Source organism: Rhinoderma darwinii, chromosome 1 (assembly GCF_050947455.1).
Source record: "Rhinoderma darwinii isolate aRhiDar2 chromosome 1, aRhiDar2.hap1, whole genome shotgun sequence".
Taxonomy (NCBI): domain Eukaryota; kingdom Metazoa; phylum Chordata; class Amphibia; order Anura; family Rhinodermatidae; genus Rhinoderma; species Rhinoderma darwinii.
The window spans coordinates 164,481,797-164,497,917 of NC_134687.1; positions in this window are offsets into that span (position 1 = coordinate 164,481,797).

Genomic DNA, 16,121 nt, shown 5'->3' on the forward strand with positions numbered 1-16,121 from the left:
TGTCATGTTTTATTTCATTTTGATTGAGTATTGTGGGGTTTGTGCTACCATGATGCCTCTTCAAAATTCGACGGACTGATGTGGCGCTGATATCAATTTGTTGTGCTTCACTCGAGACAGATGTATGAGGATTATCATGTACAGTGAGCAGAACATCTAAAGCTTTTTCATCATTACTAGCATGTTTGGGTCTTCCGGATCTTGGTGCGTCTTTAATTGAACTGGTTATTTTGAAATGATGAACAGTTCTTTTAACAGTTGACAATGAAATTGGATCACGGATAGGATAAGTGGCATTGAAAAGCCGCTACTTCTTGATATGATCTTATTTTATCTTCGCCATACTCTCTCATCATTAATAAAGTGATCCTTTCCGTTTCGATCAAATGCATTTTGTGATATGACAATAGAAATGTACCAAAATGAAAAATGACTCTCCGAATTAGCACTCTCTGAAATTCACAAGTGACTACCGAAATGTGTACACATGAAATCATGTTACAATCCTAGACAAGGTCCATTTTGTATTGCCGAGGCCGGTTGTAATAATACGTCATTTAAAATCACCTCGATGTGACATTCCCAAGCTCACACACACTCGACCCCCCCGTGCCATTTAAGATTTTGCTGCCCCCGCCCACCCCACGGCCCCTTAGGGGGTGGGGGTATTTTTTTTTGCCGTTAACTGGTAGATTTTATGACCCCATTAAATCCCACCAAATTTCAACCCACTACCTCGAGCCGTTCAAAAGTTATGAGGGTGTTCCGGAACTTTTGGTGGGCACTGTATGTCTCAAACACACATTGTGCAACAAAATAGTTCTAGACATGTATTTGTTCAAAAATATATATTTTATTGTTCCATAAATATGGATATCCCCCAGAACCCCCAGAAATATACATACAAGATTACAACATACTTAAAATGATAGCTCTAAGACCATCAGCAAAGTGCCAGCATGACCATAAAGATATATTACATACATAATGTGAAACAGGTAAACAGTTAAAGCATGTGGTGTGCCTCTATCCCAATTCCCCCTAACACAATCCACAGTCCTGTACAGTGATATACTACTGTCGATAATGTACAAACATTGGTCAGGTATGTGGGATAATCTCAATTACCTGTAGCTGGCATGATGGATGTCAGTGGTCTCATGAAAAACACCTCAACACGCGTTTCGCACCCTTCGGTATTATATGTGTTAATAGCCAATCACAGGCTGTAGCGGCGGTCACATGGGATGAAACCTCATCCCAGGAGGCCGCCCTGGGTGACATCAGAAGGCCAGCCTCCTGGAATGACGCTTCATCCCATGTGACCGCCGCTGCAGCCAATCACAGACTGCAGCGGTCTCGTGGGATGAAACGTCAGGGTTCTTTTTTGCAGTTTTTCGCAGTGGATATTCCGGGCGAAAAACTGCACCAAGGTTTGGTGCGTTTTTTCGCCCGGAGTTCCCTGCGGCGCACAGGACGGATACGCTGCATGCTTTTACGCAGCGTATCCGTCCCGTGTTAACTCAGCCTTACACGTGATTATCTCTTACATTTGAACGATTATACAGAAATTTGTACAATAATCACTCCCTCTAATAGGGCATTTTGGGTCCTATTAAATGGGCAGATATTCTTTTATGAAAGAGTGATGATTTAGCGAGTACTTTCCATCTGAAAGGTGGTCTAATACACGTAACAATAATCGCTAAAGATTCTCACTGTTTAGTCGTTACTGAGATCGTTCTTCCAACAAAAAAACACATATGTTCTCTGATCTGCTGATGAGATAATCTTTCACTCCGGTAGATGTGGTCGATCCATGTGGCGATTATCTCTTGCACTCGAACGATTATAAAAAAATTTGTACGATAATCGCTTCATCTAATTTTACACGTACAGATATCTGACCAATTTCTGTCCAATCAGACCAATTTCAGTCTACAGTAAATTTATGTGTGTAAATGGCCAATTGACCTGATTGAAATTTGTCTCATCTGCCAGAAAACTGATCTGACATGCGTAAAAATTTGTTTGCCAATCACAATTATTATGGAGTATAAACAGCACCTGAAAGACAACTCAATTTTAGGGAGTTTAAACCCCTTCCCACTTTGACAACATTGACCTCCCTGACAGAGCCTTATTTTTCAAATCTGACATGTGTCACTTTACGTGTTAATAACTTTGGAATGCTTTTACCTATCCAAGCGATTCTGAGATTGTTTTCTTGTGACACATTGGACTTTAAGTTAGTGTTAAAATGTGGTCGATACATTCAGTATTTAATTGTGAAATACACCAAAATTTTAGCAAAACTTAGCATTTTTCTAAATTTAAATGTATCTGCTTGTAAGACAGATAGTCATACCACACAAAATAGTTCCTAATTAACATTTCTCATATGTCTACTGTAGATTGGCATCGTTTTTTTAATGTAATTTTATTTTTCTAGGACGTTACGAGGCTTAGAACGTTAGCAAAAATTTCTCACATTTTGAAGAAAATCTCAAAAGGTTATTTTTACAGGGACCAGTTCAGTTATAAAGTGGCTTGGAGGGGCCTATACAATACAAACCCGCATAAGTCACCCCATTTTAAAAATTGCACCCTTCACAGTATTCAAAACAGCATTTAGAAAGTTTCTTAACCCTTTAGGCATTTCACAAATCCTAGAGAATTGTGGGGCCTTCTTTTTCTTAGAATATTTTTTAAGCACCATGTCAGGTTTGAAGAGGTCTTGTGATGCCAAAACAAGGGAAACACCCCAAAGAATACCCCATTTTGGAAACTACACCCCACCAGGAATTCATCTAGGTGTGTAGTGAGCATTTTGACCCCACAGGTGTTTCATAGATTTATTTTTTTTAATTCGGGCGTGAAAATACATTTTACACTTTTTTCCAATAAGATGTAGTTTTAGCTATAAAAAACAACAATGTCCACAAAAAACAAAGAAGAAAAAGACCCCCAACATTTGAAAAGCAACTCTGGAGTACGGAAATACCCCATATGTGGGCATAAACTGCTGTTTGGGCAAACGGCAGGGCTCAGAACAGAAGGATTGGCTTTTGGAGTACAGATTTTGCTGGATTGGTTTCTTGGCACCATGTCGCTTTTGCAAAGCCCCTAAGGTACCAGTACAGTGGAAACTACCCAAAAGTGACTCCATTTACGAAACTACACCTCTTGAAGAATTCATCTAGGGGTGTAGTAAGCATTTTGACCCCACAGGTATTTCATAGATTTTATTAGATTTGGGCAGTGAAATTAAAAAATATCCTTTTTCTTCGTTAAGATGTAGTTTTAGCTAAACATTTTTCATTTTTTTCAACAAATAAAGCAAAAAAAAGAACCCCAACAACTGTAAAGCAAGTTCTCCCGAGTACGGCAATAAACCATAAACTGCTGTTTGAGCATAGGGTAGGGCTCATAAGGGAAGGAGCGCTATTTGGCTTTTGCAGTGCAGATTTTGCTTGATTGGTTTCAGGGCGCTAAGTCGCATTTCCAAAGCCCCTGTGGGACCAAAACAGTGGAAACCCCCCAGAAGTGACCCCATTGTGGAAACTACACCCCTCACCTAGAGGTGTAGTGAGCCTGTTAACCCCTCAGGTGTTTTGCAGAAATTAGTATGCACTCGATTTTGCAGAGTGAAAATGGGAAATTTTCCATAGATATGCCAATATGTGGTGCCCAGCTTGTGCCACCATAACAAGACAGCTCTCTAATGTTTCCCGGTTTTAGAAACACCCTACCTGTGACCCTAATCTTTTACCTGGACATTCGACCAGGCTCAGGAGTGAAAGAGTACCATGCGAAATTGAAGCCTAATTTGGCGATTTACAAAGTATTGGTTCACAATTGCAGAGGTTCTGATGTAAAATAATAAAAGAAACTCCTGAGAAGTGTGATGGAATCTACACCCCTTAAGGCATTTAAGGGGTGTAGTGAGCCTTTTCACCCCACAGGTCTTTTCCATAAATGAATGCGCTGTGGATGGTGCATTTCAGTGGCAAATATGTAGTGCCCAGCTTGTGCCACCCCAAAAATTGTTCAAAGGGTTCTCCCTGGTATGGCGATGCCATATATGTGGAAGTAAACAGCTGTTTGGGCACACTGTAGGGCTCAGACCAGAGGGAGCGCCATTTGGCTTCTGGAGCATGGATTTTGTTTGAAGTTTTACTGGTATTTCAGTTTATAATGTGGGGGCATATGTAAGCTGGGTGGAGTACAGAGGCGTAACTAGGAAGTACTGGGCCCCATAGCAAACTTTAGACTGGGGCCCCCCCTCCCCTGGGTATCACACAACCCCCCCTTGTAGATAGTGCATCCCTATAGATTCCACCACACAGCGCTCCCTATAGATAGAACCATACAGCCCCCTGTCACGAAGTGTCTGTGGACCCACTGGGCCGTACCACCTTGGCGGTAGGGCAGCTGGCCAAAACGGCGCAGGTCACAGTCTATGGTATATAGGGTACCTGTGGCAGCACGGACAGTAGCTTGGCAGGAACTAGGCAGCGGGTGGACGTCAGGCGTGGAGAAGCAGGCAAGCGTGGTATCCAGCACAGCACGACTATAGCAAGCACGGCACTAGATCGGGATACAGGTACAGGAACGGGAACAGGAACACTGGGAGCAGAAAACACTAGGGGGCCATTTGCATAGACAGACTAAGGGATACACAACAACGCTCAGGCATAGAACTAGGGGGCTGGACCCCTCTTATAGTCCAGGGTACTCACGGGTCAAAGTTCGTCCATCCGGTCCGGTGCACGCGCTGCCCCTTTAAGAGCGGGCACGAGCGTGCGCGCACACCCTACGGGATCCGGCAGAGGTGAGTGGACGCGAGCGCTGGCGTCTTATGAGGAGGAGGCTGGGGCCAGCGCTTGCCGACTCGTGGCTGTGACTGTCAAAGGAAGGTTGGAGCTGACAGCCCGCAGCCACGGACATTGCAGTATCCTCCTCTTACGCCCCCTCTTCTTGGGACCATAGCGAGAGAGAAACTTCTTCAGAAGAGAAGGGGCATTGAGGTTCTCCTCTGGCTCCCAGGACCTTTCCTCAGGGCCGAACCCCCTCCAATCCACCAAATAAAAAGTCTTTCCTCTCACTCTCTTGGTGTCCAAGATCTCCTTGACCTCAAAGATGTCCGAAGGGCCGCTGGAGGCAACCGCTGGGCTGGGAGTCTTGGAATAGCGGTTTAGGATCACTGGTTTCAGGAGGGAGACATGGAAGGAGTTGGGAATCCTGAGGATAGGAGGCAGCCGAAGCTTGTAGGCGACAGGGTTGATTTGTTGCAGGACCTCGAACGGTCTGATGAACCTGGGGGCAAATTTACATGAGGGTACCCTCAGTCGGATATTCCTAGACGACATCCAGACCTTAGTGCCAGGAAGAAACTGAGGAGGCTCTCTTCTCCTTGTGTCAGCCTTCCGTTTCATGCGGTCCACTGCCATTAGGATGGAGGCTCGAGTCTGCTGCCAGATTTGCAAAAAGTCTCTAAACGTGGAGTCAGCTGCAGGTACTTTGGAAGTATCAGGCACCGGAAGAGGAATTTGTGGGTGCTGGCTGTAGACAATGCAGAACGGTGTATTCCTAGTAGACTCGCTGGTGTGATTATAGTAGGAGAACTCCGCCCATGGGAGCAACTGCTCCCAGTCATCATGCTGTTTGGAGATGAAGTGGCGTAAGTAGTTCTCCAAAATCTAAAGGTTGATCCTCTCGACCTGACCATTAGACTGAGGATGGTAGGCAGAAGAAAAGTCCAACTTCACGCCAAGAAGTCCGCAGAGGGCTCTCCAGAACCTTGAGGTAAACTGAACCCCCCGATCAGACACAATATGCTGTGGCAAGCCGTGCAGGTGGAAGATGTGTTGAATAAATAATTTGGCCAACTGAGGAGCAGAAGGAAGACTGGTCAGAGGAACGAAGTGGGCCATCTTCGAAAATCGGTCCACCACCACCCAGACAGCACTGCATCCAGCAGAGAGAGGCAGGTCCGTGATAAAATCCATCGCTATATGCTGCCAGGGAGCATTGGGCACAGGCAATGGCTGGAGCAGACCAGCAGGTCTGGAGTGGGTGGCCTTGTTGGCTGCACATACAGCACAGGAAGAAACGAAGTCCACAGTATCCTTGGGCAGAGTGGGCCACCAGAAGTGACGAGTAATTAAATCCCGGGTCTTACGTAACCCCTTGTGACCTGCCATTCTAGAGGAGTGTCCCCAGCGGATGATTCTTCCACGATCAGCCAGGCGCACAAAAGTCCTCCCTGGAAGAATGTCCCCGATTTGCAGGGGATTGACCGAGACAATGCAAGACGGATCAATAATGTTCTGTGGATTCTCAATGGTGTCTTCTGTCTCGAAAGACCTGGACAAGGCATCGGCCCTCACATTCTTGTCGGCCGGGCGATAATGAAACTCAAAATGAAACCTTGCAAAGAACAGTGACCACTTGGCCTGACGAGGGTTCAACCCTTGGGCCATCTGGAGGTAGGTCAGATTCTTGTGGTCTGTAAAAATCAACATCGGGTGAGCTGCGCCCTCTAATACACTACCGTTCAAAAGTTTGGGGTCACCCAGACAATTTTGTGTTTTCCATGAAAACTCTCACTTATATTTATCAAATGAGTTGCAAAATGACTAGAAAATATAGTCAAGACATTGACAAGGTTAGAAATAATGATTTTTATTTGAAATAATAATTTTCTCCTTCAAACGTTGCCTTCGTCAAAGAATGCTCAATGGAGCAATGCAGACCTTTGGCATTCTAGCTGTTAATTTGCTGAGGTAATCGGGAGAAATTTCACCCCATGCTTCCAGAAGCCCCTCCCACAAGTTGGATTGGCTTGATGGGCACTTCTTGCGTACCATAGACAGCTCTATGGGGTTGAGATCTGGTGACTGCGCTGGCCACTCCATTACAGATAGAATACCAGCTGCCTGCTTCTTTCCTAAATAGTTCTTGCATCATTTGGAGTTGTGCTTTGGGTCATTGTCCTGTTGTAGGATGAAATTGGCTCCAATCAAGCGCTGTCCACAGGGTATGGCATGGCGTTGCAAAATGAAGTGATAGCCTTCCCTATTCAAAATACCTTTTACCTTGTACAAATCTCCCACTTTTACAGCACCAAAGCAACCCAAGACCATCACATTGCCTCCACCATGCTTGACAGATGGCGTCAGGCACTCTTCCAGCATCTTTTCAGTTGTTCTGCATCTCACAAATGTTCTTCTGTGTGATCCAAACACCTCAAACTTCGATTCGTCTGTCCATAACACTTTTTTCCAATCTTCCTCTGTCCAATGTCTGTGTGCTTTTGCCCATATTAATCTTTTCCTTTTATTAGCCAGTCTCAGATATGGCTTTTTCTTTGCCACTCTGCCCTGAAGGCCAGCATCCCGGAGACGCCTCTTCACTGTAGACGTTGACACTGGCGTTTTGCGGGTACTATTTAATGAAGCTGCCAGTTGAGGACCTGTGAGGCGTCTATTTCTCAAACTAGAGACTCTAATGTACTTGTCTTGTTGCTCAGTTGTGCAGCGGGGCCTCCCACTTCTCTTTCTACTCTGGTTAGAGCCTGTTTGTGCTGTCCTCTGAAGGGAGTAGTACACACCGTTATAGGAAATCTTCAGTTTCTTGGCAATTTCTCGCATGGAATAGCCTTCATTTCTAAGAACAAGAATAGACTGTCGAGTTTCACATGAAAGCTCTCTTTTTCTAGCCATTTTGAGAGTTTAATCGAACCCACAAATGTAATGCTCCAGATTCTGAACTAGCTCAAAGGAAGGTCAGTTTTATAGCTCCTCTAAACATCAAAACTGTTTACAGCGGTGCTAACATAATTGCACAAGGGTTTTCAAGTGTTTTATAATCATCCATTAGCCTTCTAACACAGTTAGCAAACACAATGTACAATTAGAACACTGGAGTGATGGTTGCTGGAAATGGGCCTCTATACACCTATGTAGATATTGCATTAAAAGCCAGACGTTTGCAGCTAGAATAGTCATTTAACAGATTAACAATGTATAGAGTGTATTTCTGATTAATTTAATGTTATCTTCATTGAAAAAAACTGTGTTTTCTTTCAAAAATAAGGAAATTTCTAAGTGACCCTAAACTTTTGAACGGTAGTGTAGATGTCTCCACTCTTCCAGGGCCAATTTGATGGCCAGTAACTCCCGATTCCCAATCGAGTAGTTGCGTTTTGCGGAAGAGAAGAGCTTAGAGAAGTATCCACATACCCTTGACTTGCCCTTGGGACCTCTCTGGAACAGGAGTGCACCAGCACCGACAGAGGATGCGTCCGCCTCCAACGAGAACTGCAGAGAGACATACGGATGATGAAGGATAGAAGCTGACGTGAAGGCACACTTCAGGCTGTTGAATGCGGATTCTGCCTCGGGAGTCCACACCTTGGCGTTCATACTCTTCTTAGTAAGGTTAGAGATGGGAGAAGTCAGTGAGGAGAAGTTCGGAATAAACTGCCTGTAAAAGTTAGCAAATTCCAGAAAGCGCTGTATGGCCTTGAGGACGTGGCCACTCCAGGACAGACTTTACCTTCCCAGGGTCCATCTCGAGACCTTGATTCGAGATGATGTAGCCCAGGAAGGTTAGAGCATCCTTGTCAAATACGCACTTCTCCAACTTGCCGTACAGATGATTCTCACTTAACCGCAGCAGAACCTGACGGACATGTCTCTGGTGCGTCATAGGATCTGGGGAGAAAATCAAGATGTCATCAAGGTAGTGTTAAGGATCTGCCAGGCATAGCTTCTGTATCCATGCCCATAGGTAATCAGTCTGCACCTGCTTCTCTGTCTGTGAGACTAACTCCATCTTCCACCACTCAGGATGGCAGGCTTAGGAGTGGGAGAGCCTATCACAGCCTGGCCAGACGGAGCTAGCTCCCACCCTCTGTCTATTTATACCTGCCTTTCCTGTTCCTCCTTGCTTGTGATTCTTCTCTGTTGGTTTCCTGGCCCTGCTGCAGCTTCTTGAACTACTTGTCCCTGCTTCGTATTTACCCTGGCTTACTGACTACTCTTCTGCTCTGCGTTTGGTACCTCGTACACTGCTGGTTTGACTCGGCTTGTTCACTACTCTCCTGCTCTGCGTTTGGCACCTCGTACTCTCCTGGTTTGACTCGGCTCGTTTACTACTCTTGTTGCTCACTGTGTTGCCGTGGGCAACTTCCCCGTTTCCCTTTGTTCTGTGTTTCCTTGTCTGGTTGTCTGTCGTGCACTTACTGAGGGTAGGGACCGTCGCCCAGTTGTACCCCGTCGCCTAGGGCGGGTCGTTGCAAGTAGGCAGGGACTGAGTGGCGGGTAGATTAGGGCTCACTTGTCTGTTTCCCTATCCCTGTCATTACAGGTAGACTACAACATAAACATAGAGGAGGTCACGGAAAATGTCATTCACAAACTCCTGGAAGACCGCGGGAGCATTACACAGGCTGAAGGGCATTATTAGATACTCATAGTGTCCATCACGGGTGTTAAATGCAGTCTTCCATTCATCGCCCTGGCGTATCCGGATTCGGTTGTAAGCCCCACGCTGGTCTAGTTTAGAAAAAATCTTTGCACCACGTATACGGTCAAACAGTTCGGAGATCAGTGGCAACGGATGTTTATTCTTCACCGTGATCTGGTTAAGACCACGGTAGTCGATGCAAGGACGAAGAGAGCCATCCTTCCTCTTGACGAAGAAGAACCCCGGCTCCTGCCGGGGAGGAAGACTTTCGCATGAAGCCCCTTTCTAAGTTCTATTTTACATAGGAAGACATGGACAGAGTCTCTGGCAAGGAGAGAGGATATACCCTACCACGGGGAAGGGATGCACCAGGTATCAGTTCAATAGGGCAGTCATATGCCCGATGTGGAGGCAATGTCTCCGCCTCCCTCATGCTGAAGACGTCCGAGAAGGCAGCATAATGACTCGGCAATCCTGCCAATGACTGAGACAATATGTGTAGGAGGAAAAAGGATCAAATAACAGCGCTGCTACTAAGTAATGATAGATGTAGATAATAGATAATATTTATTACAATCCAGGCTACGCGTTTCAATGCCGCACCGGCATCTTCATCAGGCCATATAAAATAACTGTACAGACACCAATGTTTAAATACACCACGTTGTTAGAAAAAAAACGCCAATGTGATCGGGGTCAAAGTGCCCCGATGACGTCATCACATGGGTCAAAGTTTGAAGTTTAAAATGTCATTGTTTGTCATGAGGGTAAAATAAATATACATAGTAATATACATCAATGTTTTACAATAGAAAGAAACAAAGACCATAAAACATTAGAGAATGTAAAAATAGCGTGTTAAACATCCATATGGATGCGGTAATTTCAATGTCCTGGCGAATGGCTAATGTTGAAATATGCACATTGAGGAATTTAGTGTACTTACCTTGTCTTGATTACTTTCTTGACTCGTTCAGTCTTTCTCCGTGATCGCTGTCTGCGTTCTGTGTTCAGTGTGGTTGCCTTGACTCCGGGGACGCTCCATCGACTTCTGTGTGCTGGTGTGTCTTGCAGTAAACATACTGGTTTGGTTGTACTTTTATTATCCTTTCAATTTTATTAATTTTACATATAATTACTTTGTTCATACTCATTATTATATTACTCCACGTTATTTTAAATTAGTTTTTCTTTAATTTGACCATTTGTGCTCTTCACGATCTTATTAGCATCCATATGTATGTTTAACACGCTATTTTTACATTCTCTAGTGTTTTATGGTCTTTGTTTCTTTCTATTGTAAAACATTGATGTATATTACTATGTATACTTATTTTACCCTCTTGACAAACAATGACATTTTAAACTTCAAACTTTGACCCATGTGATGACGTCATCGGGGCACTTTGACCCCGATCACATTGGCGTTTTTTTTCTAACAACGTGGTGTATTTAAACATTGGTGTCTGTACAGTTATTTTATATGGCCTGATGAAGATGCCGATGCGGCATTGAAACGCGTAGCCTGGATTTGAATAAATATGATCTATTATCTACATCTATCATTACTTAGTTGCAGCGCCGTTATTTGATCCTTTTTCCTCCTACACATATTGTCTCAATTGACGGTGGCCATTAGGCCTCACCGGTTTGGATCTCGGCAGCAGCACTTTCTCCTAACAGCATCTTTTACGTGCTTATCCACCTGTCCTCTGGTGAGCATTCACTTGTTTTTACTGACTGCAACTCCTGGGATTTACTTACACTATGTGGCGCGGTGCCTTTTTCTTTATTTCTTTGCCAATGACTGAGGCAGGGGAGGCTGAGCCGAACAAATCCTCACCAGGCAACGACCTTGACACTCAGGACCCCACTGAAGAACCTCTCCAGAATTCCAGTCCAGAACTGGGGCATGCAGTCGGAGCCAAGGCAGGCCCAGTAACAAAGGGTTAACAGCTTTAGGCAGGACATAAAAACGTAGAAGTTCGGAGTGAAGAGCTCCCACTTGGAGCCTCAGCGGCTTGGTCACCGCTAAAACCGGGTCTGGCAGAGGTAGTCCATTTACTGAAGTAACTGTCAACGGGCTCTCCAGGAGTCCAGATACGCAGAGACCTGGTGCGTTCCCTCGCCGGACACTATAGTCAACGGTATGGACAATTTAGACGGAAGTCCCTCTTTGCCCAAGGTCGTCACTCCAAGCAACCCTAGGTTTTGGGACTTTTGGGGGCACAGGCGCACCAGATGGCCCTTCGAGGCCGCAATAAAGACAGAGTCCAGATGTAAGTCTGCGTTATCTCTCTTGGGTAGATAACTTATACTGATCCGTAATTACCGATTTGTTAGGAGGATCGACATCTGAGGACAGCAGAGTTTGCTGCAACGTAGGGGCCAGACTAGGAAGGGCTTCCTAACGTTGAACCTCTTGGCGGTGTTCACGGATCCGTATATCGATCCGGGCAGACAGAAGGATGAGGTCATCCAGGGTAGACGGCAGATCCCGAGCGGCAAGCTAGTCTTTAATTCTGGAAGATAGTCTGTGCCAGAATGCAGCCACCAGAGCCTCATTGTTCCATGCGAGCTCTCCTGCCAGGGTGCGGAAGTGGATGGCGTACTCACTCATGGAGGTGTCTCCTTGGCGCAGGTCAATCAAAGAAGCCGCTGCAGATGAGACCCGTCCAGGCTCCTCAAACACCATGCGAAAAGTCCAGAGGAAGGCAGGGAAGTCACGGGTCTCTGGTCCTTGTCTCTCCCAGATAGGGTTCGCCCATGCAAGAGCCTTTCCGGTGAGGAGGGAAATAATGAAAGCGACCCTGGCACCATCAGACGAAAATGTCCTAGCATACAAGCTGAAGTGGATCTGGCATTGATTAAGAAACCCACGACAGGTACTTGTATCTCCGTCATAGCGATCAGGAAGTGGCCAAGAAACGCGCAGGTCAATACTGCCAAGAGGTGTAGACTGAGGATCCACATTGCCAGGAGGTGTAGTAGGAGGAACAGCAGCTTGTGCCTCCTGCCGACGTGCAAGAATGTTCAACGCTTGGAGGAGTTGGTCCTGTCGGGACCCGAGGTCCAGCATATCCGCTCGCATCTCCTGTGTCGTCGTCATAGTCTTGAACCGGCCAGCGGGGTCCATGGCCTGAGCGTACTGTCACGAAGGGTCTGTGGACCCACTGGGCCGTACCGCCTTGGCGGTAGGGCAGCTTAGCAACAGGGCGCAGGTCACAGTTTATGGTATATAGGGTACCTGTGGCAGCACGGACAGTAGCTTGGCAGGAACTAGGCAGCGGGTGGACGTCAGGCATGGAGAAGCAGGCAAGCATGGTATCCAGAACAGCACGACTATAGCGAGCACGGCACTAGATCAGGATACAGGTACAGGAACAGGAACACTGGGAGCAGAAAACACTAGGGGACCATTTGCATAGACAGACTAAGGGATACACAACAACGCTCAGGCTTAGAACTAGGGGGCTGGACCCCTCTTATAGTCCAGGGTACTCATGGGTCAAAGTTCGTCCATCCGGTCCTGTGCGCGCGCTGCCCCTTTAAGAGCGGGCACGAGCATGCGCGCGCACCCTACGGGATCCAGCAGAGGTGAGTGGACGCGAGCGCTGGTGTCTCCAGAGGAGGAGGCTGGGGCCAGCGCTTGCCGACTCGTGGCTGCGGCTGTCAGGGAAAGGTTGGAGCTGACAGCCTGCAGCCACGGACATTACACCCCCTGTAGATAGCGCCATACACAGCCCCTGTAGATAACGCCTTACAGCCCCCCCTCTAGATAACGCCATACAGCCTTCCCCTGTAGATAATGCCATAAAGCCCCGCTGTAGATAACGCCATACAGCTCCCCCTGTAGATAACGCCATACAGCCCCCCTGTAGATAACGCCATAGAGCCCTCCCCCTGTAGATAACGCCATACAGCCCCCCCTGTATATAGCGCCATACTGCTCCGAACCCCCCCTTTAGATAACGCCATACAGCTCCGAACCCCCCATGTAGATAACGCCATGCAGCCCCCCTGTAGATAACGCCATATAGCCCCCCCCACTGTAGATAACGCCATACAGGCCCAAACCCCCCTGTAGATAATGCCATACAGCGCCCTTGTAGATAATGCCATACAGCCCTAACCCCCTCTGTAGATAATGCCATACAGACCTAACCCCCTCTGTAGATAACGCCATACAGCCTCGAACCCCCCCTGTAGATAACGCCACACAGCCCCCCTGTAGATAACGCCATACAGCCCCCCTGTAGATAACGCCATGCAGCCCCAACCCCCTGTAGATAATGCCATACAGCCCCAACCCCCCTGTAGATAACGCCATACAGCCCCCAACCCCCCTATAGATAACGCCATACAGCCCCAACCCCCCTGTAGATAACACCATACAGCCCCCAACCCCCCAAAAAAATACGGCTTATAGTTTGTCCCACAAAAGACATGCATCCCCTATCCACAGGATAGAGGATACATGTGTGATCGCTGGCAGCGATAAGGAGAACGGGGGACCAAAAGTCCCCCGAAGTTCTCCATGACAAACCTCGGACTTCCGGGGTCTGCGCAGTTCAATAAAAATGAAAGGAGCGCTGGTCACGCATGCGCACAAGCGCGACCAGTTCACAATTCATTTCTATGGAGCTGCTGACAGAGCCCGGAAGTCCGAGGTTTGTCATGGAGAACTTCGGGGGGACTTTCGGTCCCCTGTTCTCCTTATCCCTGGGCGTCCCAGCGATCCCACATGTATCCCCTATCCTGTGGATAGGGGATGCATGTCTTTTGTAGGAACAACCCCTTCAGTGGCGTCGCTCTGTAGCAGCCATAGCGGCTGCTAGCGGAGCCTCTGGCCATTAGGGGGGGCCGTGCCGGCGGGCGGCAAGGGCTCCCTCATACTGCGGGCCCCATAGCAGCCGCTATGGCTGCTATAGTGGTAGTTACGCCACTGGTGGAGTATATATTAGGGGCATAGTCAGCTGGTATAATAATGGGGTAAAAAACAAAAACAATAAAATAATCCATAGATGTGTGTTATGCTGTGAAGCAATCCTTTCTGCACAGGCCAGTGTCGCACTGATAAATGGTGTCCTTTCTTATCCCCTTTTGGTCCACACTCTGCACCTTTGCAGTTTGAATAATTTTGCTAGGAAAGTGTTGTCCTGGTATAATACGGGCACCCTCGCTTCCAGCAGATATGTTTGGGGCCTACCCTTGCGGGTTCCGTAATTTTAGGGCCTTGATAAATCGTTTCTTGAAACAGAAAAAATGTTCCCCTCGGGCTGCACAGTTGCATATTTTTTATTTCCTGACTTATTGGAGCCTTAACTCATTTTATTTTTTCATAGACATAGTGGTATGAGGGCTGATTTTTTTTCAAGACAAGCTGTAGTTATTATTGGTACCATTTTGGGGTACATGCGACTATTTGATCACTTTTTATCCTATTTTTTTGGGAGGCAAGGTGACCAAAAAACTGCAATTCTGGCATCGTTGTTTTTAGTGTTGTTTTTATACACGTTCATCATGAGTTATAAATTACATGTTAACTTTCCTCTGCGGGTCAGTACGATTACGGCGATACCATATTTTTGTACGAAATTACTTTTGGAAAAATTAATTTTTTCTGTCGCCATACTGTGAAAACATTTTTTGTCGACGGAGCTGTATGAGGGCTTGTTTTTTGCGAGACGAGCTATAGTTTTAATAGGTATAATTTTTGGATACATGCGACTTTTTGATCACTTTTTATTCCAATTTTTGTAGGGCAAAGCGACCAAAAAAAAAATTCTGGCATACTGTACAAAGTATTACGCACACCAATGGGGGTCATTTTGCAGGTAAAATCTTTAATCTCTCATACCAGGGTGCAACGTTTCGGTCCTGGCACGGACCTTTCTCAAGCACTAGAAATTCATGATAAATACACATATATGTTATTCCATATCATAGCAAAGTATGTGATAGGTCAAAAAAGACATTTACATGCACCCGTATACTGAATCACCCGGTGCTATCTAAACCTACGTCGCAGAAATAGTGGCATCGTTTTTTTATGGGGTTTTTTATGCCACTTACCGCATGGCATAAGTAACATAATATTTTTATAGTTCAGGCCGTTACGGTCGCGGCGATACCAAATATGAATGTTTTTTTTTGTTTTTTTTCAATAATAAAGGGCTTGATAAGGGAAAAAGGGCGATTGTGTTTTATTTAATTACTTTTATTATATGTTTTACAACTTTTTTTTTTTGCTTTTTTTTACACTTTGTTTTAGTCTCATTAGGGGACTTGAAGGTCCAAGTGTCAGATTTTTTTTCTAATACGTTGCACTACCTATGTAGTGCAATGTATTACATCTGTCAGTTGTTCACTGACAGCAAGCCGATTAGGCTGTGCCTCCGGGCGGGGCCTAAGTGGCTTACGTAATGCCAGAATTGGAGGCCTAACTATGCGATCGCATGTCTAACAATGCGAATGCCATTGCCTGTGATCGCACGGCAAGGCTGCCGATCTGCTACCAACCTCTAAGATGCAGTGATCGATCGCTGCATCTAAGGGGTTAATGGCAGGGATCGGAGCTAGACTACGGTTCCTGCCGTTACAGGTGGATGACAGCTGTAACATACAGCTGACATCCACCGCTGATG